We start from the raw sequence: 6,077 nt of genomic DNA on the forward strand, positions 1-6,077 counted from the left end.
GAGGGGAGGGGAGGGGGGATAGTAGAAGATAGGAAAGGCAGCAGAACACAACAGACACTAGTATGGCAATATGTAAATCAATGGATGTGTAACTGATGTGATTCTGCAATCTGTATATGGGGTAAAAATGGGAGCTCATAACCCACTTGAATCAAAGTGTGAAATATGATATATCAAGAACTATGTAATGTTTTGAACAACCAACAATAAAAAATTAAAAAAAAAACTAAGAGCATGGACAGAATCAGAGTTTGGGGTGCTATTTTTTTTTTTTAGAGGGTAAAGGACTCTTCTGCCTTGACACTAGTGTAGATAACTGAGGTTTCTCTTAGTACATGTCTTTATACTGCTGGCATCCTCTTATCACCCATTTCTGGATGTGCCTTAGGTTTCAGAGGTATTTTGGACTTGGTAGTTGTAATTTTGGCTAAGTTGGAGGGTTTAGAAGACTTGGCACTTTTCAGGCAGTATTATGTAATGGAATTGAGCCCTGGCTGGGATTTGGAAACCTGGGTTCAGTTCAGGCGGTGTCACTTATTAACTGAGAGTGGTCAAGTTGCATGGCTCTCTCGGGTGCCAGTATTTTATCAACTACATGACGTTGAACCAAGTACCCTGAAGGACTTTCCTGGCTCCACCATTCAACTCTCCTTGACTCAACTGTTTACAACTGTGACTTGCATCAAAATATATTAGAAATGAATTGAAGAGTTGGCAGACTTATACAGGCAAGACTGTGAGGTAATTCAGGATATAAAAACCTAAAGAATAATTATCTAACTTCTATTACTCTTGCCATCTGAAAGAGTAATCTGGAATGAAATGGTTTAAAGTGTTTCTTTTTTTAAAGCTCTGCTTTGTATTAGCTCTTTAACTTAACATCTCTGAGTTCCATTCTGTGCTTCCATAGAACTGGAATTGATAACGAATATTAGCTGTCATGTAGTGAAGTGTCTCGTCTCCAGCAGGAGCATAAGAAGTGCTGGTTGTATTTATTGCAGGGGTCATTAAGGGTTTGGCCTATGGTTGGATAACAGTTCAAAGGAAACTTCTCCATAGAGGGATGGAGCCTGAGATCATAACCTCATTAACACTGGGAACTTGCCATTAACCTGTGTCTGTGCAATAAATAAACTCAGGTGCAGCATGGAGAAATATAATTGCTCTCTTCTAGACCTACTGGCATTGCTTATTTTCTTTGTCAAACATGCTAATTCACCCTTTAGTGAATAAAACTGGAAGAGAGACAAGTGGACATATTTGGTGGCACAGCTGGAGGGAGTATTTGAAGACAGGAAAAGTCCTCAACATCCAGAAAACCTAGAAAGAGGCTGTTAAGATCTTTATTTTCCCATTTTCTAATTTCTGCCCTCTGGGCATAAGGAACAAAAGGTACCAGGAAGAGGAAAGGGTGGCTTTACTTTGTCTATAAATGAAAATAAACAAATAAATAAATAAACAAATAAAATGCAAATAAATAATCTATCTGTAAACAACCCATCACTTTGAGGGACTGCCTTTTGCCTCTATCCCCCTCAACGCTTTTCCTTTTCCTCTCCCCTGCCCCATCACTAACATACTCTCCTACCTCCTGCCCTTTTCCCTCTCCAGTTTTATTAGAGATACCATGCTAATCTCCAGTTTTTGTGACTTCTTATTCCATCCCTTTCCAAGATATGTTTCAACATTGTAAGACTGTTAGAAAGCCTGGGTGGAGAAGAAGATGAATCCAAGGACCCAATTATGGGAAGCCAAAGGGGAGTGCTTCCTATCATGAGACTATACTGCTTGTTTTCTAAAAGATAGACCAAAAGAAAGTTTTGAAAATTTTCTCTGTTTTCTACAAGTAGATTCACCAACTCAAGCCAGCAAGAGTTCAAATGTTTCTAGACATTTTAAAAGAGGCAAGTGATGCCTATTAACCAAAGCCTTCTGAAGTTCAAAAAAGGAAACAAGTGATTGATTACTAATTAAGTGATAATTATTAGAGATACCATGCTAATCTCCAAATTTCTTTTGGCTCTAACATTATGTAATTGGCAGAATAATTTTATTGCTTTAAATAAATTATGGGTTTAGAGTTGTTATATTGATGTTTTTAACACACCACTATCAAAACTAACCATATATTGGTTGACAGGTGTTGGCCTGTAAAGGGATCTTCCTGATAATAATAGCGCTCTTTTGGAATATGATTTATTTTCTAACAATCCATGATGAGCAACTTTTACAGGACAAAGCTCCTATAGAGGACATGTTCAACAACCCCTTAAATGCTTAAAAATGCCTCTTGACTAATTACACTTTTAGAGCTTTTAGCTTGAGTTGGGGGTATGTGGACATTAAAAAGATAATTATCTAAAGGTTTTCTTTAGTAAGTTGTTTCCTATTTCATTTTTTATTACTCCTTTATAGAAAACTCCCTAAGAAGGATTAACAACTGTTACAAATTATTCTATCTACCCCTCAAAAAAAGGAAGGGGAGGGAAAAGGGGGTAAGAGAGGGTTGTTAATTCAGACACAAACTAAAAACATCCTGCTTAAACTTCAGATGTTGCCCATTTCCAGGACTTTGGTATTATGTGTCCAAATCTATTTCTGTAGCATCTTTCAGACAAACTGAGGCTCCAGAAGGAATATAGCACTTGTAAACATCATACCAAATTATAGTGTTTTTTCAAAGATGCTGTGCAGAGTCAATCAGTCCATGGTTTTGTTATGAAGCTCTTGAAACAATGTCATTGAGATATTTTAACATAATGACAACTGCATAATCTCTCCCCATCGAGTTGAAATTTCTACATTCTCTTTTCCCAAACTTTCACTCATTTATCATCTATTCAGACAAAACATGTGCTTGGAAAGTTTCTTCATACATACATGGAATTGCAAAGTAATCCCACAGAGTGGAAAATGATGAACTTTTTGTAAATATACCACTGGCTCCCAATTTGGCCTTCTGACTTGCTCTATCTTGATTTATTCTCTATTTTTTCATATATGAATGTTTAGTATTTTGCTTTTTAAATCTGTTTATAAAATTCTTGAAGCCAGAGATCTCATGATAAAAATCTTCTCATTTTTGACAGAGTTATGCTAGAAAGTATACATAAATACTTATATTATTTTCACTGTTTTACCTAAAAGAGTAGAATTTATTCTTTTGCAGTGGCTGAACTATTGAGTGTTATTATATAAACTGCAATTATTAAGTTGTCCTAGACAAATCACTTAATATTTCTTTGCCTAAAATTTCCCTGGTAGAGAAGAATTTTTGAAGAAGTAGTTTATGTCTTGGATTAAGACAGAACTTAAAAAAAAAATCCTATTTGTGCTATTTACTATAGGGATTAAATGTAGAACTATAGAACTTCCAACTCCTTCCTTATAGCCTGGGGTCAAGAGAGTAGTTTCACTTCATGGGAATTTTTTTTTTTTTTTAAGGCAGAATGAAAACATAAATGTACAGAATGGAGCACACTGTCTAAGTTCATGCTAAATAAATATCAATTATTATTGTTTCAAGTTCTTTACAGGTCCAGAGTGCTAAGATCAAGACAGATGTAAACCTCAATTATTGAGTCTCCAGATCCCCCTAGTCTCAACTGTCTGGCACCAGACAGAATCTCCAAAGTGGAAAAAAAAAAAGTTTTACAAAAGACAAACTGATTCAAGGCTTGTTTTAATACCAGTTTACTCATAGAATAAAGAGAATAATCACTGAGCTTGTGATATGCATAACTGAGCACACAAAATGACAAAAACAAATCCTTTTAAGACAAATGACTAAGAAACCTGTTCTAAAATGCATGTTCAGAATTAAGACACAGGATGTCATCAGTCTATCTGTGGTCATGGGTTTGCACAAAGGCACTGACCTGGCTTGCTGGAAATGAAGAAGAGAACACCCTGCTCTCAGCTGGACTTACCTGCACAAAAGAGAGAAATATTTTTATAAATCTTACTGTCAGGAACACAGTTGTTTGCCCTTCTCCCCAAGAAAGGGTAGAATCCACTTTACTTCTGCTAAGTGCCAGTGTAGAAGTGGCATTTCTGTGGGTCAAATATATCTTGAAATAGCTAGGGTAACATTTTGTAGCATTTGTGAAAATACATTTCTGAGCATTTTGGAATGATTAAAGAAAAAAAAAAGCATTTGGCCACAAACTCATGGATGGGAACAATGAAAACTTTACAGGCAGTTTACAATACACAAGTTATAGAAGTGGGCATGCTATTCCTCCAAAATAGAATTTTTAGACAACATAATCACAACTAAAGTCCAGAATGTCAGAATAAAGAGAATAATCACTGAATTTGTGATATGCATAACTGAGCACACAAAATGCCAACAAAAGCAATTCTGTTTTTTCTTATTATATTTGTATAATTAATAAATTGCATTATTATTTCAATAACATCAATCTGTTATGTATGTTTCTATTCCTATCTCTGTGATCACACACTGCCAGGTGTACTTAATATTTACACTACCTTCAGAAGCTGGGCAACTAACAGTAATATGCAAGTTTAGAAGAATATTGACCATGATTTTATTGCTTCCCAATAACTTTTCAAAGCCTTCCATAATGAGATTGACTGGTTGAACTAATATGACCACATATGATCCAGGAATCTCCCAGGAAACCTAGTTTAATATAACAATTTACTGCCCACTCTACCTGTGGAGCAAGTTTGCAGATGTTATTTATGCTGCAAAGAGCTTGTGTTTATTTTCTAGTATCCACTGGCTCTCTAAGCATCTAAAAGCTTATTGGAAAGGAAATGCAAATTTCTAAATAGAGTTTGTAAACCAGTTTAACGGCCTATTGACTTTTTACTATCTGATGATAATGACAGGACTCATACAAAGAAGAAAATCACTAATAACTTAGTATTACTTTTGCAGTTTAGAATGTTTCCTGTAGAATATGCAGCACAGCCCCAGTTCGGGGTGGGGTGGCCCCAAACCAATGAAACCTTAAGCTGAGCATCTGGCTAAAGTTCAACAGGGCTCCCAGAACATCATAGGTTGGAGGAGTTCAAAGTGAGGGAAACTTTTCTTAACTTCCTAGAGTTTCCGAGATCTTGATGCTTCTGTGTATATATCAACTTTCATGCATTTTTCCCCCAGCAAATGTGTACAGTCAGCTCCAGAGGCACAGCTTGTGTGCTGACGTGCAAAGCCAAGTCAAAACCCTGCGCTTGGCGCTCTCTTCTAACTTTCTGGCTTGTCCAAGTCTAAATATTGACATTGCTCCTCAGTTGAGATGTTTGATACTGCTGGGGATGGAAACGACACAGCTAACTGTAGGATCTAATGATATATTTTTACACACTTGTGCTTTCCTTCCATTTCTTTTTGGGGGAGGAGATTGTTTTCTCTTCTCTCCCCCGGGAGTATTTTCCCCGAAAGCTGAGCACACAGATTCAAGGTAAGGTGTGTGCAAGCCCCTCATGGCAGCACCTACCGTTGTCACAGCAACTCAAAACAGACTCCATAGACACGGGGTTTGGGATGGAAGGGAGGGAGCGCCAAATGTGGGCTCCAGTCAACTCTCAAGGGGTGCAAGTGCCAAAAGGGCCAGCGTGTCAGCCTTTCTAGGTCCTCCCGTTCCCCACCACTGTCCTTCGAAGAAAAAGAGCTTTCTTGTAGGCGCGGCACCACCCCCTCCCGGCGCAGCCAGCCTGCTAAGGGTGCCGTTGTACATTTTCTCAGCTCCAAGTTAGGGGCGCGGCTGGGCGGGCACTCCTAGAAATCTCTTCTGCTTGCCTCTGATGGGAAGGTACCCGGCCTCCCAGAGAGGCGAGGGCGGCCCCTACAGCAGTTTTGTCCCACAACTCACTCTCGGGGTGCTGCTGGCCGCTTGGCACGGCCCCAGGAGCCCCCACCTGCCACCCGCGAGAGCCAGGGTGGTGGGGGCTCCGCGGCTGCTGTTCGGAGAAGTTTCATACCGTAGCGCACTCACGACACAGAACCTACCCTGAAGCCGAGCGAGACGCGAGCTCTCTCCGCCTTCAAGGGCCAGGGGGGAAGCGGGGGCCCGCCACTCAGCAGCAGCCACGGCTGCGCGCGT

General features: G+C 39.2%; 1 protein-coding gene across 14 annotated transcripts in view; it reads right to left on the reverse strand.

The window, feature by feature from the left end:
- Positions 1–6,077, reverse strand: part of Rhobtb1 (Rho related BTB domain containing 1) — a 127,136-nt gene that overhangs the window by 64,381 nt on the left and 56,678 nt on the right. For 8 of the 14 annotated variants that reach the window (XM_048814385.1, XM_048814380.1, XM_048814393.1 and 5 more), the window contains one exon: positions 3,879–3,929. The exons of 4 other annotated variants lie outside the window; for them this stretch is intronic. The gene's annotated coding sequence lies outside the window, so the exon portion shown is untranslated. Of the gene's footprint in view, positions 1–3,878; positions 3,930–5,983; position 6,077 lie in introns of those variants that run through there. 2 more of the 14 variants (XM_048814364.1, XM_015504694.2) reach the window with 2 other exon arrangements.

The sequence above is a fragment of the Marmota marmota genome, unplaced genomic scaffold, assembly GCF_001458135.2.
Source record: "Marmota marmota marmota unplaced genomic scaffold, marMar, whole genome shotgun sequence".
NCBI classification, from domain to species: Eukaryota; Metazoa; Chordata; class Mammalia; order Rodentia; family Sciuridae; genus Marmota; species Marmota marmota.